At 40.9% G+C, this 18,641-nt stretch overlaps 1 protein-coding gene across 4 annotated transcripts in view; it reads left to right on the plus strand.

The window, feature by feature from the left end:
• Window positions 1-10,848: 10,848 nt before the first annotated feature.
• NYAP2 (neuronal tyrosine-phosphorylated phosphoinositide-3-kinase adaptor 2) overlaps window positions 10,849-18,641 on the plus strand; it is a 149,166-nt gene continuing 141,373 nt past the window's right edge. For 2 of the 4 annotated variants that reach the window (XR_011326153.1, XM_069792135.1), the window contains exon 1: window positions 10,849-12,145. The gene's annotated coding sequence lies outside the window, so the exon portion shown is untranslated. The remainder of the gene's footprint in view (window positions 12,146-18,641) is intronic. The other 2 variants (XR_011326154.1, XR_011326156.1) reach the window with 2 other exon arrangements.

Consider the following 18,641-nt stretch of genomic DNA (forward strand, 5'->3'; position numbering starts at 1 on the left):
CTTCCCCCGTTCCTTTTTTTTTTTTTTTTTTCTTTAGAGGAGAATTCTGGCAAAACATCCATTTGTTTAAATTTCTCTTTGGTCACTAGAAAGCCTTGAAATAGTACTAATATAAGATTCTCATGATAATGGAGGAAAAAGCATTGTCATTACATTCCTGCAAAATGCGTAAGTTAGGATGATATTTCCATTAAGAAAAGGATGGTCTGAGTGTTGAATCAGAATTGATCTATGTAGGTCTGTAGGTAGCCGCACACAATGCCATCTGTTTTGAAAGGATTTTGAATGTTTCATCTAGATAATAAAAGGGCTAAATATCACTGTCTAAATTTTGGGCTGTGCTGCTTACTTAATCATTGGTTTTGATATCTTGGTGCTCCAAAATGGTTAATGGCACCTGAGAATAAAAAGCTTAGAAATGCCTGTAATTTCTACCCACTGCTGCACAGTCACCATCTTTATTTTAAGTGAAAGATGTCCCTCAGACATGGTTTTACCCTGCCTAAGAGATTTTCCTGGCTTCCTGTGCCTCACTTAAGTTGGATCTGATTGTGATTTTAATGAAATGATTTTTCAGTTGGAAAATGTTGATTCATGGAAGCCAAAACACTTTGGGGAAATGTGCTGATTTGTAATTTTTTTAATCAGGGGGACTGCCTGGCTTTCAAAAAAGATTCTATTTTGGATCTTAAAAACCAGAAATAAGTTCAGGCAAACCACAAGTTTACTTCACATGGTTGCTTTTGATCCTCTTTCCCAGGGATTACAGAAAGGATTAATTATTCAAGGTTAATATTTAGTCTTTGAAATGTCTCATTGATGTCCTTAGATGACAGGATATATTTTGCTATGGGGTCATCTCTTCTGTCTTGAGTCAACAAACACTTCAAATTGTGCTTTCCCGGCCCTTTTCCCTCCTATTCCAGGGCAGAAGCTTAATCTCTTCTTTCCTTTCACAGGTTGCATATCAAGAAAGGTGGGAAAACTGAATGAAGTGTGCAATAGTATAAACTCTGCATTTCACTTCCTGCCTGTTAGCATATTCCTTCTGGAAATGTTGGCATCTTCTCTCTTACACTTTTTTTAAGCTTAGAAAGAAAGAGCAAGGCAGGGCCATTTCCCACTTAACAAGTTTCCCATATTGAATCTGTCCTTGATCTGGTTCTGTTTGGTGCCCCCTTAACATTCACTTGTCCTTTGACTTGTTCTCACAAATAAGGTTGTATTGCAGTTTCTTCATACCTGGATAGGTAACAGGAGTTGCATCAAATTTTTATTCTTAATGTCACCTGTGGTTTATTCATCCCACACTCACAATAAATAAAATGCTGTTAATAGCGGGGAAAAAAGAGGCTCAATCCCATTCAGAGTTTATTGTTGGATCTGTGCATGAGGGAGCCAAGATGAATGTCTTTATTTTTTGTTTTTCCCATCCATGCCCCCTCCTTCCCTAGCCTATGTCTTAGTTGTTTGGTAGGTTTTTGCTTAGAAGTATTTACAGAAAATAAGAGTAACTGGCCTTTAATGTGTAAACTCAAGGCAGACAAGGTTGTAATTCTGTGTACAGAGGTATAATTCTGTGGCTGGCCTTTAGTGGTGCCAGGCCCATTTTCCAGGAAATAGGATATTCAGTTTTACAGGAATTTTACATTGGAAGATATGAACTGTAACTTCCATTGCATTGTTGCTTATTATTTTCTGGATGGGATTAGTTTAGCAGTACTTGGTGCAGTTTAGATGATAAAGAAAAACACTTTAATGTTGAAGATAAGTCACAAATAATGGAATTCTTAAATATAGATTGAGCAAAATTGGTATTACAAATGTGCAAAAGGCCTGATCTTACAAGCTATTCTGTCTGTTTCTGACTTCATGAACTGGAGTAGCCTCATGAATTCAAGGAACTGTAAATTCAACCAGTCTCTAAAACTAAGGACACCTTTGCAGGGCTGCCAGAAGGCAGCATTTCTAGCACTTATGTATGTGGTGGCATTGGTTTGTATGCCTATAGACAGAGTACGAAAAACATAGTTTACCAACCAGAATTTTATCAGCTGTAATATATAAAATGTGAGTAATTTTCAGTTGGTCTAATTCGAGTTTGCAAACAGTAATTCCAAACAAAAGCCAGTCAAGCTGTATTAAACACTTAACTCTGGTGAGCTGAGTGTGGGTTTTGTTTTTGAAGGGTAGTCTGTGTACCAGATGTATTTAATTAGTTTTCATCGGCGCTATGGATCCTCTATTTGAGGATTATAAACAAGCCAGGAAAACCTGGCATAGCTGAATTGCTGTGTGCAAGCTCAGTGCTCAAAATGGTGCCAAGATGCATATAGATACCAAACAATACCTTCATAAATTTACTGAGAAATCTTGTGGTGAAAATAAGGGTTAAACTATAGTTCAGGATTCATGTTTCTCCCTTTTTGATCTGGGTATTGGTTACAGAGTTCTTATTCTCCCTAGTACGCCAGCACTTTTACTGAGGATGGTTCATGATGAGCATATTATAAAATGCTTAAGTGTATTTTGAGAGTCGCAAGGACTAAAGAATACAATATATATGAATGTGATACATTTGCAATGAATTTGACAGACAAAAAATTTACATTACAGTAGTGTGGAGAATGTGGTTTGACCATAAGGATGCCGGGGGATCTTAAGCTATTAAGGCTGAAGCTTTGTCCTTAATTCACCCTGTCATTTCTAGGTATTACAGTATATGGCACCAAATGTAACCCACTGTCTCACATCTAGTATAAAAAGACGGTTTAATGTGAAGTATATTGGGCAAAAGGAATCTGCTGTGAACTGAGCTTCACTCTACAATTTTCATAGTGTATATTTAGGACAGGTCTTTGTCATTATTTGGGGTTTTTGCACATGAAGTATTTGTAACACTGAAAAAAAAAATCCTGCAAAATTATTCAGTGTATTTGGAGTACAGAGTATTTAGAATGACACATTAGAAAACAGGTAATTAGGAGAATGTAATGGCTCAAGATAACAGAGAAATCTATATTTTGCCTCATTTGAGCTGTGTATATGTATTGTGTAAATCCATAGAGGTATATTCAAGGTGATTAGCTAGAATTTAGTTCTGTGTGGGAGCAGGGGGAAAAGGTCTAATGGAAATGTTGACAGACCATTAACTAAAGTATCACTAATGGGTGCTATAATAGATAGAGGTATTTTTAATTGTAAAGGGGTTAATTGGTATTCCTCATTTGCATTCCTTTCTTCCTGAGTGGTGGCAATTTGAGCTCATCCATTGATAGGATTGACTATTATACTGAGAGAATATAAAGGATCACAATATTTTCTCCAAGAAAATAAGCAGGTGGGAAAACCAGAAATATGTTAACTGACATATGATGATTAGCCAGCTATAGCTGTAGAGAAAACTGATTTGCCTAAGAGTTTATTTAGGGAGTGCCTGCAGGAAATTGTTTCCATAGCAATTAGAAGAATTTGATTTTTTAAAAATTTTTAATTGCTTTATATCCGAGCATGGGAAAAATAGCTCACATTGGTCAAAGTGTTTACCATGACTTACATGTTGTTGCAAACTTCAACTCTTTTCTCTGTGGAGATAAGGATTTTCTGAATCTGAGAGAAGCTACTGCTTTTTCCTTTTGCTCAATCTGAAGTGGTGGGGGAAGTGCTTAGGCAGCCTATGTCTAGGCACCCAGACACCTAAAATGAGGCTTATCTCCCTAAATTGATGGGAACAAATTGGGCTTCTGCTCCTTGTTGCCCTCATAGGAGCTTAGTTGGTCCATGACCAGAGGAACTGGTCAGCTGATGCCAACTGAGGCTACCACGTTACCTCTTGCCTTGTCACCAGCCTATTCTGTCAATAAGGTCTTCCTCTCATGCTTTTTAACCTTGAATCATTGTGCAGGGTTTAAGCCAGGAGCAGCTGATGAGGGCGGGGGGAGCCTGGCCACATGCCACCAGGGCAAGCTGCTGGCAGTGACTTCTGACTGTGCAACAGCCAGTCTCCATCATCTGCCCGCAGCTCTTCACACTTGGATTGGGCTCCAGGGGCTGATGATCTCCTAACACTGGCTGCCTATAGACCATAAGGAAGCTTAGAGCTTATCCAACACCTTACATAGTTACTGGCTGAGTGTGACTCGCTGATTTGGATGATATGAACAGCACGAGGTAACTAGTTTCCCTTGCCTCTTAAAATCCCCCATATGAAGCCTTCGTCTTCCACCAAAGGTCATTGTTTCTTCAACTCTAGAGTTAATGAGACAATAGCATCTTTTACTTTCTTTATAAAGTTAATGCCTTAAAGAATGTAGCCAACAGCAACAATTTACTCTTAAATACCATCTTAATGTACATAGCACAACTACATTAGAGGAATTTGCCAATTTGTCAGTCCTGAAGTACAAACTGCAGTTTCTTCTCTGAGTCTTTCCAGTCTATCAGTATTTACCATGCCTTTATTTAGTGGTCCAGATGCTTTTTTTGTGAAAGTGAGCAACCCTGACTTTCCCCATCTTTGTCCATGCCCTGACTAGACGGGACTGACTTACCTGTAGTCCTGGAAAAAAAATTGCAGATTATATTAATGAATGTAGATAGGAGACTTCAAGTTTCAAGAAAGTTTCTCAATTCCCATTCCCTGACCTCTTGCTCTAGGCTTCGTCATGGGTCTCTTTTACAGATTTTGTGCTCTGTGGGCTTCCAAGCACTTCCCCCCTCCCCACCCCCAAGTTCAGAAATGCCACGGGGCTCACTGGAGCTCCATGTTCACAGCTGAGTCTCCAAGTAGCTCGGATGAAAGTGAGAATTTGGCTGCTCCTGAATGAGACCCAACTGGCCTGCCTTCCATCTGCTGGGCTGTGCTGGGTCTTTGCTGCCCACTGATTACATAGGCAGGGTGGTCCTCTCACAAATAATAACATCCATGTGGTGCCAAAATCCCAGGCTAGTTCTCAGCTTGATTGGTTTCCCAATCTGCTTCACCACACGGCCAAGCAGCACTTGTGCCAGCATAAGGCCAGAGGAGTAGCTGGGGGTGGGAGGAAAGCAGAGCTGTGTTCTTGATTCTGGGTTTTTAGCTGCAAATTTGAAATGCCTGGGGATTGTCAAGTGCTCTGGTAAAGCACTTTGCAACTTACATGGTCACATTTGTATACTGTGTGCATACCCTTCTCTGCCTGCCTTAAAGTAACTGAGTGGCTGTATGTGCTTGTCAGAGTTTTTGTGCTGTTTCTAGGGCAGGAAGGACTGCCTGTCAGCTCCCCGACTGCCTGCAGGATTTTCTTTGCTCCTGTAGGCTTCAGCAGGCCAAGTCTCAGTGCAACAGCTTTGGCATGTGTGCTGCTTGGGCACTGGAGTCATTCAGATAGAAGCTTAAGCACACTAGTAGTGTCTGTAACATAAGGACTTTTCATTTTAAAAGTCACCGACCGTGTTGGCAGGGGTACCATTCTCACGCTGTGAAGTACCCTCTGTATTGTGTAGTGCAAGGAAGTGATTTGGTTGAAAAGAACACCCTGCTCTTTGTTTTTTTGGATTCCCCCTCATTCCCACCCAAAATTATTTCTGTTCTGGATCATTTCCATGACCCAATTCCCTGCAAGGCCACACAAATGGGAATGAGCAGCAGGGTGGGGGAGTGACAAGCAGGCTTAAACTGCCTTGCCTTTATACTCCATAGGATAAAAAGTGCTTCTTTGGGGCTAGAAAATTGAGGCTACTATAGCAGAAATAGAGCACAGTGTGAATGCAACCATACTGACACAGCTGGGTTTATCCCAGAATAATAAAAGCACCTACTACCCCCTGTATAAGCTAAACAGTAAAAGCACAGCTCTGCTAGTACAACTGCATCTATGCAGTTGTATTTTGGAGGATTTTGCCAGCATCCACTATGCTATGAATACAGATGTCTGTATTTGGGACCTGACCATAGAAATGTATCTTTACCAGCTTTAATTGATTTTAGCTAGGAGCTAACTGGCTCCAGAAGAACTACTTATAGCTTAACGTTTCTGTTGAAAATGTACCATTTAGTAATTAATGGGTTTGGAAAGCAGCCAGAATCTTTCAATCTAATCCAGTTTAAGAAAAAAGAATCAATTGAGTCTTTTTTTGAATGGTAAATATCATGAAATATTTTACAACAAATCATGGTTAAAAATAGCCCAGTTGCACCAGCTGTCATGTAGGATAAATCACTTGCATCAGGATGTGATCTTTGTGATTTGTGGTCTATGCAAATAAGCTCAGGGTTTTGCTCCACTTTTTGTATTAAGGCAAAGTTCCCTGTGGACTTCAGTGGGAATTTTGCCTAAGCAATAACAGCAAAATTGGTCCCATGTGAAAAAAAAAATGATCACTGGGGAAAACTAAGAGGTTTTTCTTAAAGGCACAGATGGCAGTTAAGCATTTAAATTTAATTGGCTTTTTACATGATTGGGGACCCCTCTACTGTTGTACCTTTAGAAGAAGAATCAGTACTCTGGAAAGAGAAATGTGTGAGACAGTTGTGGGTAGTCAGTTGCTGGGAGGGATAGAGCGACGGTGCTCCAGGGAAGTGAAAGGGTGCTACAGAGGGATATGAAAGAGCTGAAACAAATGCCAAGATGGAGAAGGAGCAATGAGAGCTTCCTTTACTCTTACTGTGTGTGGTTTTACTTGTCATGGCAGCACGGTATGTGTGAGGAGGAAGAGAGGGGCAAGAGGAGCCAAACACAGCTGGGAGAAGGAGCAACTGCAGAACTTCCAGGGTTTTAAGAATGCTTGAGGGGGAAAGACACAAATGTTCAAGCTTATCTGAGGCATGGAATGAAATCATTTGGGAAGAGTGGCCTCAAAGGCTCAATTTAGTATTTCAGCATATCATGTTGAAAATTAATTGCAAATAGATCGTTAGGTTTTCACTTTGCTTTCCATGTTCATAGGTGGATACTAAGCATAAACAAACCAAATCTGAGAAAGTTGTTTAAGGTCAGGGTTATAATAAGAACTTTTTTGGATGTAGGTTGTTTTCTATGCATTTTCCTCGAATTAACCCACTGCCATTTTAAAATATTTATTAACGCAGGTTAATCTAAGCAGCTTTTTTCATGCACGCACATTCAGTGCTAAAGGCACATAGTGGTGATTCCTAAACCAAGACTTAGGATGCAGCATAGGTAAGATTGTCATTGAAAATTTCACTTGCCTTACTCGTATATGAGAATGATTGATAGTCTCTGTGAGGAAAGTGTTGTTTTATCATGAAATTAAGACACTTAACTTGGTTGTAACAGTTGGGACTGGTTAGAACTGGATACCAGGTGTTGGAGTCAAGAAAAGTGAAATGCAAGTGCTGGAAAGGTCAAGGATAGTAGCAAGGCCTAGTAAGAGATGTGGCCAGAGATCAGGCAAGGAATCCATACTGCAAGGGGCATGAAGTGGCTAGAGCAATTGCAGACTGGCAGCAGTAGAAACTAAGAATCAGGATTAAGCACACAGGAGACAGGAAAAGGTGATTGAAGCTAAAAAGGCAGGGTAAAGGAGAAAGAAGCAAACCAAGCTTAGCTTAGCCAAGGGACATGTTAATCAGCCAGAGTCAGCATCTTGATGGCCTCGTATTTGTAAGTGTGGGTAAACTGTCAACTCTTAGCTCCCCCTGTGATGAGTCTGGCTTGGTAAGCCTTTGGTCTTGGCACAATCTGACTGATAGGAACCCTGTCTCATTTGGTTCCTGCATGGACAGGTCTTGTGCAGTAGCCTCTCTCTTCCCATTCACCAGGATGCAGAGTTTGGGTACAGGGATGGAGGTTCATACTAAACTCCCCTTGGTTAGGTGTCAGGAATTCCTAGGTTTAAGTCCTCCATTTCTGGTTGTAATGTTTTAATTTTGGGGGGGGGGGGGGGAGTGTGGGGGTTTGGGGTTGGGTTTTTTTGTTGTTTTTTTAGCTCTTATGGAGTCTCCATTCATGTAACTCTTCATTTATGGCCTGAAGGTCAGATATAAAAATCTGTCATGGGACTGCCTTCTCAGGAGAAGCTTCAAATGACCTGGGGGGTGGTGCATTCAAAGTGAAGAAACCTGTCCTTTTTGACCCTCATAAATGTAAATAATTACAATAAAGGTCCCTGCATCAAGTCAGGTGTTACCAGGTTCAGAACTGGAAACAATGGAGTTTCCTTTCCTTGGAGAGCCTTCCTCCTCTGTTTACCAACCAAGCAGAGATGAGTCAATAGCACTGAACTCTAATCCATTTGTCCTCAAGCTTCCCTTACTTCAGGGACAGGCAGACAGTCTTTCTCAGTCACTAAGTGGCCAGTTAGCATCTTAAATGAATATTCTCTTTCTCTTGAAAGCCCTTTGTCCCTCTACTGCCAGCAGACTTCAGGCCTTGCAAATCCACTTGTGTCTGAGCCTGAACGGGCTTGTCATCCACTTGACAAAGAAGCCTCCTGCAGAGGTCTTCCTTCTCCCTGTTACATAGTGTGTGTTTCCAGCCTACTTACTACAGCCCCTGCCTGGCCATGCTGTATCCCGCAACTATTGTAAGACTGAGTAGTTGCCAGTGTGAATTTCCACAGCAGATGTCTGTCTTCTCTTTTTTTCAGTGTGCAAATGCAGCCACAGGCCAAGTGACATGTCCCCTTGTCTTCGTTTATACATGTGTGTGCAGGTGTACATACACATAAATAAACAAATAAAATGTGTTAATCTGTGTGATATGTAATGAAGCCTTGCACTTCTTTTTTAAAAAAAGAAATTCAAAGCAAGCACAAATAATCTACATCTGCCAGAATTCTGGGTGGTTGTGACCTCCAGGAAGGTTGTGGAGCTAAGGAGACGGGGAGAGGAGATTGGCAGCTACTGTGAGGAACAGTTCTCCACAACTAGCTGTTTGGAAACCAGGAAGCCAGGTGTAGATCTCTGCAACTTGAGAACACGGGTAGTACTTTGTGGAGGTGCATATATTTGTACCAATTAGGCCTCTTCTATAACTAAGGAGTGAAAGTGAGTCACGGCTTCATTAAGGTTGTCATTAAACACGTTTAAAGATGATTGTAGCACTGTTCTGTAAGAAACTTGGGGGGGGGTGGGGGAAAGGCACAAAAGAAGTTACCTGAGTTTTGATCCAGCTCTTCTGCCATCCACATAGAAGGTCCTGTGATTGATTCTGTAGGTGCTTTTTCCGGGGTTGATGCTATCTGGCTGTGGAGGCAGATGGGAGAGTTTTCTGTGCTTTAAACAGGAATGGAACTGCCAGCCTTGCAGAGGTCATGAGAGGACATTTCCTTCCATAGCTGATGGAGATATGGTCCCCAGGGACCTTGGTGCAAGAATGATAAGATGCGGAGACTGCCAAAAAGTGCAATAACATCTGTAGTCTGGAAGATGATTGTATCTGGGTTAGCCAGTTACTGGGATGAAACATGTGGTGAAGACACGACCAAGTGTTTCATGCTTGTGGATTAAAATTTGTAGTTCTTCAGATTGCTTATGAAGTTGTAATGACTTTACAGTGATATCTTTGTTAAAGTAACATGGAAAGAAATCTGACTGGGCAATTTCTCCGTTTTCAGTGCACGACTTGGGGCAGAGATAGGGAAGGTCTGAAATTCTGGAGGAGTATTGGCAGTAAGAGGCTATTATGTGACAGGAATCTCCAGTTGATGAAAATCAAAGAATTCCCCAATTACTGCACAGTGACAGCTCTTCTTAGAGTATCCCTCAAGGAAGAAAAAAAATTAGAAGCAGAGCTGTGGGCTAGCCTCTGGGCTAGGGAAAGAACTCTTTCCTTCCAGGACTGCCTCCAGTTCTTCTACACTGTAGGTACTTCCTTTCTAGATCCTCTTCCCTGACAAAAAGAAAAACCCTCCAGATCTTCAAACCCTGTTCTCCTGTCTTTGTAACCCTTCTTAAAGCATCCTTTTGAAATGGTCTCCTGGAGATGTTGTGTGGAAACTTCACTGTCTTGTTTCACAGTGTTGCAAGAGGTGTGCTGGGATGTGTGCTGTTACAGTGAGCAGTGAGTTACTAGCGAGTACGAGAGAGAGTTTTAGGAGCAGGCTTCTTTCAGGCTATGGTTCCGATGTTAGTATTGGCTACTGCTGCACAAAGGAGGTCACCATGTTTTGCAATGTGTCTAGGTGGTTATCTTGAGTGCTCTTGAATGTGAGGTAATATTAATATTCCAGTTGTGGGGTAGCAAATCTGCAGAAAGTTCTCCTGTGCTCTTATTTGTGTACTAGCACTGCTTTTCATGTGAACATGCATTACTTTGAAAGGACTTTATTCCATGACCGTAATTTCTGTTACTAGTTTTAAAAATAAATTCAACTGTTACTGTAACATAAGAATCAAGATTTATGCAAGAGAAAAATATGCCTGTAACTTAAGAGAGGAAGAATGAAATGGCATTTAACAATGGAGTAATGCATTCTGTGCACATTCAGACATCTCCCCTTTTACTGGCTTTTGCGCAGGGATTGAATGCTTTGCTTTGTGTCCAGGCTGCAGGTTTGGGGGAGAGAAAGCAAAACTGCACATATCCTGCAAGGAGGAGCTATAATGCAGATAGATCCAGTTCAGAAAAAAGGAAATCTCTTCTTCCAAACAATTACATTCACAAATTCTGGATAAGCATAAAACCGTGTAGTTCCACCCTGAATGTTTTTCAGACCGAATGCTTCTTTCCAGAGTGCGCATCTCATATCAATATAAGTAAAACACCGTAAATGTCACGCTCATTCTGTCCGAGTAGCATAGTTTTGTTCTCGTGCAATGGGAGCAGGTGGTGGGAGGTTGTTTTGATGAGGTTAAGAAGCTCCTCCCCTCTTTCCCCAAGCAGCGGTCTAATCTGCGTCAGCAGTAATTGTGTGCCTTGCACTGCTTTTCAGTGAGGGTGAGAGCAAGAGATACATCAATACGAGGTATCAAACTGAGGCTTAGATGTTCCTTTTAAGTGGCTGCTCATTTCCTTGAGCCATAACATGGGCTAAAGGTTAACTTACACATTCTCCGTGGAAGAACAGTTTCTTTTTGGGGAAGGGAGAAGGAGGGGGGAAGGGCGTTGTTTCGCGTTCCTTCCTACCTATAGACTAAATGTGATTGTACAGTGCTGTTCATGCAGATTTTTTTTTTTCCCCCCACTGGATTATTTGCTAATCAGACTTCAGTGCAGTGGCGATAAGAGAGAGACTGTTGCCTGGCTCGGAGGCTCTGCCGAGCGCCCGAGCCCTGGCGCTGAGGACCGAAGCAGCTGCCGCTCTCCGGCTCCTGGCGTCTCTCCGCTCCCGTCCTCTCGCCCCCGCCAATGGGCCTAGCGCGGGGGAGCTGTCCGAGGTGCTAGGATGCTGGCTGCGCGGGGGGTCAGGGCAGCCGGATTGCAGCAGGAGAGGAGCCCCACAGTCCTGCTGGCACCCGAAGGTAGGCTTGCTCTTTGTTTGAGAATCCCTGATTAATCAACAGTAGCATCAACAGACTAAGGCAGCTGGAGAGAGCAAGCCTGCCTGTAGTCACGGGGGAGAGAGAGAGACGATGCCACAAGCTAGACTGCCTCAGACCTTCTGTATTTAAGTGGCAATGAGAGAGCGAGCGTCTTTCCTGCTGCAAGAAGCCATTTGGATAGGATGTTTTCTATTCCTTATATTCCGCTCTTTTTGTCTCCACAGAACATATTCAAATGAGGCACCTTAGAAATCTCTGTGTTAGTGCATATGATGGTGCCGTAATCTTCTATGTTGTAAAGTGGGTAAAAATCATCCAGTTTTTTCTCTGCTGGACCTCAAAGCAGGGTGTTGTTTATACCCTCCCATTATCTGTACCCTCTCTTCTCTGAATGTGGATTTAAAGAAGCAAGCACCTGTCTTCTCTTGCCACTGCATTTTTTAAAAGCCAAACTTTCCATGCCATTTTAATCGTGTGTTAAGAAGATCTGTAACAACACACTGACTTATAGTGATGTCGAATTCTACAATCTGGGCAATTTTGCCAACAAGATTTAATGCACTTTAACTGAAGAAAAAACTGAGCCTAACTGCAAATCTGTTTCTTATGGTGCTGAAATATCCCTTCCGACTGCACTGAGATAACCACAGGAAAGGGCTTTTACAGGCAAAAGTCACCTTTGATTATTGCACTTAGCAGTCCCCGTGGACTTAAATTTTGGTACGTACATATTTTAATACATTATATGAGCATGCTAATAAAATATGGTGCTAATTAGAATGAAAAAAATATTACAAATTGTAATAATGAGTAGTCAGAATGCATAAGGATGGAGTTGCATGTATTTTTAGGAGGTATTAATCAAGCCATTGCTAAACTAAAAGCTGAAGTCTATTTGACTGGTTTTGTGTACTTCACATGTTGATTGTGCTTGTCACAGAGACATTTTGCAGCTGGATTTTTTTGTTTGTAAAAAGCACTGTGAAATAATTAAAAACATTCTTTGCTATTTTCTGATGAAATAATTTCTAACATCTATGTTAGTTACTCATCAGACCCACTCCACCATTAAAATTTTACAGCATCTTAATGTGATGCTGGTGGTAGTGAAATCACCATTTCATTTTCTTAAGGAGGAAGAAAAAAATACATCCATCAGCAAGAAGCTCATTCTTTCTTCTGAGTTCAAATGTACTCCTGTTTGCACGCAGAATGTGTGTCTATATGTCTGTGAGTGTTGTGTGGGTTTATTTCTTATTGTTGTTCATAAGTCTTCTGCATAATATTGGGGTGATAAAATGTCATGATTGCACTTAAGTGCTGATCATTCTGAATCTAGATTTGTAATTGTCCAACATCCCTGTGGTTAGGAGGAAGCATTATTTTCCTCAGGGGATAAAAGTGATAAAAGTGTTGCTGTATTGCAAAGTAAACAACAGCTCTTTACATTCTGGAGTCATAGAGGAGTCATTGTTAGCAAAGACCTTTTCCCTTTTCAAAAGGCACTAGCAAAGGAGCCAAAATTCAAGGCTGAGGGTATTTTTTTCTGTTCTTAAAACTACAGGGAGCATAACTTTCCCCTATGAAGGGTGCAACGTCTGTAGAAATGGACTATTTCTTTAAACCCATGCAGTAGCATTCTCATTCTACTGAAGGAGCCACTTTTAACCTCTTTAAGTGAAGGGCTTAGCTCTACTTAGCTTCAGTGATTTCACCCAGGTGCTAGAACTCATGCTGTGCAGCATAATGAGGATAAGGTATATAATCTGTAATCCCAGTCAAAATACAAAGTATATTTTGTACTTCCAAATGAGTGTAGTTGTTATTTTTCTTTAAATACCTGCATAAAAAGTTGTCAAATGATATATAGTAGGAAACTTGCAACCTATTTCAGAAGGTCCTTCCTCTTTGACATTAGTATCTAGTGTGTCGCTGTCTGTGAAAACAGTAATGCCAGCTCATTGTTAAGAATGAGCAGGGAATGCAACTCTAAAAAGCAGGTCTTAGCAATTTGTCTCATCACATTCAACTGTTTGGGTATTTCAAAGCTCACTTGGTATAAGGCACATTTATGATAAGAGACAGAGTTCTGCAAAGTAGTCTCTAGTATATTTTTCCATCACTGAATTTTTTTTGGTTGCAGCGAAAGTATTCTTTGTACACCTAATACCATTAGATCCTTATTAGTATGCTGTGGTCAGCAGTTTGTAAAAATTGGATATGGCTGGTCTGTCTACTTTGCTCTTACTGCCTTGCAAGCAACTAGAGTGCAACGGTTCAAACTCAAGGGTTGAATGGCTGATTAGCATCCTTGATTTGTGCAGAATCCTTCTGATGTACTGAATTTAGTGGAGGGAATTGACAGGTTATGTGAAAGCAGGTGTGTTGTCAAAGAGAGGAGACAGTATGAGGAAGGGAGACAGGCAGGACTGGAGAGATGTGTAGACCTTTATAAATTAGGGTTGGACTCAGGACTTTGGGCAACCCCACTCTTGTGTTTCCAGGCTCTGTTCTCCTACATTAAAATGAAAAAAAAACCCACCCCAAAACAAACCACCCCACCCCCCAAAAAAAACCCAAACAAAAACCCCTCTGGTTTGGAAGAAGGCAATCAGTGCCTTTGTCATTACTTCAAAAAGCTCCTTCAATTTAATGTCAGCATTGCCAATTTTCAATGCAGCACAGCTGCAGCTTATGGCTATCAAGCGTGCTGAAAAACAACTGATATTTTGGGGATCCTCATGTGAATAAGAGGGAGAACTGCATGTCTGAATATTAACATATAGCACTGCTTTGATACTGTGATATTGGGTTGATTACTCTCATATTATGAATTCGGTATTTTTGCACACTGATCATATGAAAAGGAGGTGGGTTGGGTTTGACCAAGAATGTTGTATGTTCAGCTTCAGAGCAAATAGTTAAGTTAGAAGTAAGGTATGGAACAGTCTCGTGAAGCACAATGCATTATTCTCCCATGGAAACTGTGTCTGAGTCAATACAAAGGTCTTGAATTCAGTTATGTAAATGTTTCTAGGCAAACTGGTAAGGGGACTGCTTCCCCTTGCCAGTAAACCAGATGCACTGGCAGGGAAGGAAAAAAAAAAAAATCTTGCTTGCTTTACTCCTCCCATGCTGACAGCTGATTGCATGGGCCATGACAGTGTGAGCTGCCCTGTGCTCCTTTGCCAATGTCCTTCTGATTTGGGGATACCTGGACGGGAAGGTACCAGTGTGCATGATTGTTTTGGTTTGTTTTTTTCCTCAGTGAGGTTTCACATAGTGTTAGTTTGACCTTTAAGAGACAAAGTGAACATGTTGCAGAATTCCTTCTTTGTGTCCTTGCACTCAGGTGAATTTCCAAAAATCTTCATGTTCAGTGAATGCTCATAACAGAGTTCCTCCAATCAATTTCTGTTGACTTCTCAGTATGTTGGCTTCAATAGCTGAAATCCATGGCTTTTCCTCCTCCCTGCTGTCTCCTTCTGTTCCTTCACACTGATGAGAGGAAGAGAAAGGAGTGTTAAAAGAATTTCCCAAACAGAGCAACTCCCAGTTAGTTTTCCAGGGTGTTGTAGTTTAACCCCAGCCAGCAACTAAGCACCACATAGCCGCTCACCCACTGCTGCCCCACCCAGTGGGATGGGGGAGAGAATGGGGAAAAAAACCCAAGTAAAACTAGAGGGTTGAGATAAGAACAGCTTAATAGGACAGAAAGGATGAGAATAATAATGACAATAACAGTAATAATAATAATAAAAGAATTGGAATATACAAAACAAGTGATGCACAATGCTGTCGCTCACTACTTGCTGACCAATGCCCATTTAGTTCCCTAGCAGTGATCTATCCCCTGCCCCACCATGCCAACTGCCCCCAGTTTATGTACTGGGCATGATGTCACATGGTATGGAATATCCCGTTGGCCACTTTGGGTCAGCTACCCTGGCTGTGCCCCCTCCCAACTTCTTGTGCCCCTCCAGCCTTCTTGCTGGCTGGGCATGAGAAGCTGAAAAATCCTTGACTTGGTATAAACACTACTTAGCAACAACTGAAAACATCAGCGTGTTATCAACTTTATTCTCATACTAAATCAAAACCATAACACTATACCAGCCACTAGAAAGAAAATTAACTCTATCCCAGTCAAAACCAGGACACAGGGCTGCTTGGTTTCAGAAAACAAAATGGACTGAAAACAATTTGATTGCAAATACACAGGTGACTCTGTATGGTCCTTGTTACCAGCTAACAAAATACCTGACCACAGTGTGTATGTTAGGGGTACCAAAATGATGGTGCCTCACCTACAGCTTACATGACTTATTTAACGACTTGCATTTGCATATTTTTAATCAAATATAAATGTAATCAAACAGAACACTTGCTTGTACTTGTATCTGCCCTGACAGATGGTTAGGAATTTCTCACTGCCTGAGTTTACTAGTCAGTAGAACTTTGATCAAAAGTTGACCAGTGCTGTCCGCACATTTTCCAAGGAGGGTGACAATGCATGTCTCAATGGTCCACATGTATTGGTTGCAGCCTATTGCAGTTATATTTTAATTAATATTTAATTAATATTTTATATTAATACATTAAGGTAACATAGTATCTCTGACGTGGCATTAAATAAAATTGGTCCTAGTATGCTGTACAAGGAATACTAATGCTGTAAAAATGTTTACTGTAATTAGTTAAGCTTTTTGCCCCAGCTGTTTGCATTTTTATTCCTTTTAAGCATAGCATGCACAACTGTACAATATTAGTAAATGCAATGAGGCTGTAAAATAACATTCATGTAGGAGATACATGGGTTTTGATCCAAAAAATGCTTGCTACTTGTATAGATGCTTTTCAGAGTTAGTGCCATAAGAGCTGATTCAAAGTTTTGAAATATCTGGGCGTCTCCCAACCCCCTCTAGGAATACCTCAAAATGAATTTGGTGTTACAAGCATGGAAGCGTCAACAGGCACAGGAGGAGTTCAGTAGCTACAGTTGCTCAGTATTGTTGCAGGACTGGACCTTTGTTAGGACAAAGAACATATCTTGATCCATTTATTAAATATTGTGTAAATTTTTGTCACTCTGTGTGAGTTTAGTAATAGAAAACATCAGTGATAAACTGTATCTGGTCAGTGTGTGCAGCAGAATAAAGGCTTTTATTTCAGTCTTTTTGCAATTGGAATGACTTTGTCTTCTCATATGAAAAATAAATATCATAATAAAAGGAGATTCAGTATATCCTTAAGTGTCAGCTCATTTTTGACCTCCAAAAAGAAAGGGAAGCAATGGGGGAAAAAAAATGAAGTATTGTTGTCATAAAAGAGAGTGTGAAACAGATCAAGTTCTGTATGTCTCAGGGAAAAACGGATCAGAACTGCATTTGTTGAAAGGCTGCTGAAGTTATCTTCAGTATAAAATTTCATATTATATTTCAGGAGTAAAATCTGGTCACTGGAGAAATCAATGGCAAAACTGCCACTAAGCTCACTAGGGTGGGATTTCTCTGTTGTACAGGTTTATCTGAATTTGATTCAACATATGCAGAAATGAGGCTTTACTAGAAGTCCAAAATGGAAAATACAGTGAAATAGCCATCTATTGGGGAAATGGCGCAGACTTTAACCATCAAAAAGCAGATACCATTTGAGAAGTTCAGAGTCAATGGAGTTAGAGCCATGTATGCTGTTAGCGTTGTTTTTAAGCAGGTAGGCTTCATGCTGTAGACAGAGACTCCCAGGAAGGGGCTGTGGTATCTGGACTTACTTTTCTTTATTGGAAACGTTAGGAATTGGTCTAAAGTGATGTCTACTGAAGCATCAGTAACATTAATAGAGTCTGTTTAGCTCATTGTCAGCTTCCCAATGCACTCCTTTGCAGATACAGTGCCACTTATGGTGAATATATAGAATGGCTCAATGCATATTCGAACCCAGTGGGTTCTAGCTATTTCCAATGTGAAAGCTGTGGGAAATTGCATGCATGCACATCGGGCTGCACTGAAACCTCCTTCACTGGTTTTACCCTGCAGGGATTAGTAGGAGATACCTATACCCATGCCTGAAAAGGCTTTAAGATCAATTTAGTGACCCTGAAAGTCAGCCTTACACTCATATTCAGGCTTAGTTGATAGAAAAGGTTGTCTTGGGAGGTGGAAGAGGGTGATAGGAGCAGACCCTTTGCATCCTCTGAATCTTCATGATTTTAAGTCAGGTTACCATTGTACAGAAATAATTTTGATATAGAGACACAGAGAACAAGGGAAAAAAATTATTGGTGTGCTTTTTAAGTATTAACTGCCTGAAACCAGCTGCTTGTTGTCATTGCTGCTTCAAGTGATCAAAAAACGGGGAAAAAAAATAAAAGGGTGGAAAAATACTTTTCTTTTAATCCCTTGCACATTGCTTACTCTATGGATGTAAAAGCATTTTGTTCTTGTGTTCAGGGCTGTGCCTGAAGGCCCAGAGTGGATTCCTAGAATCTGTAAGAGCTTTTAGGGTTTTGGGGTTTTGTTTTGGGTTTTTTTGGGGTTTTTTTTTGTTTGGTTGGTTGGTTTGGTTTTTTTTCTAGAATCAGTGCCTACCCTGATCAGAATTTTGCTTGTCCAGCAGTGTAATAAAGATTAGAACTATGGAAGTGTATTAGGAAATGGAGGAAAGATTTTTGTTGCTGATTACATGGGGACTCTGCCCCAAAAAATCTGTGTGCAGACAGGATACTTGTTGCCTATTCAGTAAGATTACTTCTAGTTGCAGTGCTGGCATGGTTCTCAGGCTGATTCCGGGAAGTCATACTATCCTTCTTCAGGGAAAGGAGAGACGCTCTGGTAGTGAAAAAGCAAACATGCCTTGGAGAGCTGAGTTCAGCTGCCAAAACTGCCAGTATGTCACTCAGTCACTCTCTGCATCGACTCCTCATTTGTAAGATGAGGGCCCCCCTTGCAGGGCTGTGTCAGGATAATGCCATTTAAGATGGTAATGTCTCAGAACCTTAAAGTAATTGGTATTTAAAATAAGAAGATGGCACAACTCTGTTTTTCTATTTTACTTGTTTAAGAAGTAGTTAATCTAGTCGTATAGAATTTAAATACCCAGTATGTTTCTTGAAATTATACCTTGCCTTTAGTCACTTGTAGTATTTACTGATGTATCTATACATCAGAGTTCTTGCGATGCCCAGGGTGTCTGCTGCTGAGTCAAAAACCTTTGGGAC

This window comes from Haliaeetus albicilla, chromosome 9, assembly GCF_947461875.1.
Source record: "Haliaeetus albicilla chromosome 9, bHalAlb1.1, whole genome shotgun sequence".
Taxonomy (NCBI): domain Eukaryota; kingdom Metazoa; phylum Chordata; class Aves; order Accipitriformes; family Accipitridae; genus Haliaeetus; species Haliaeetus albicilla.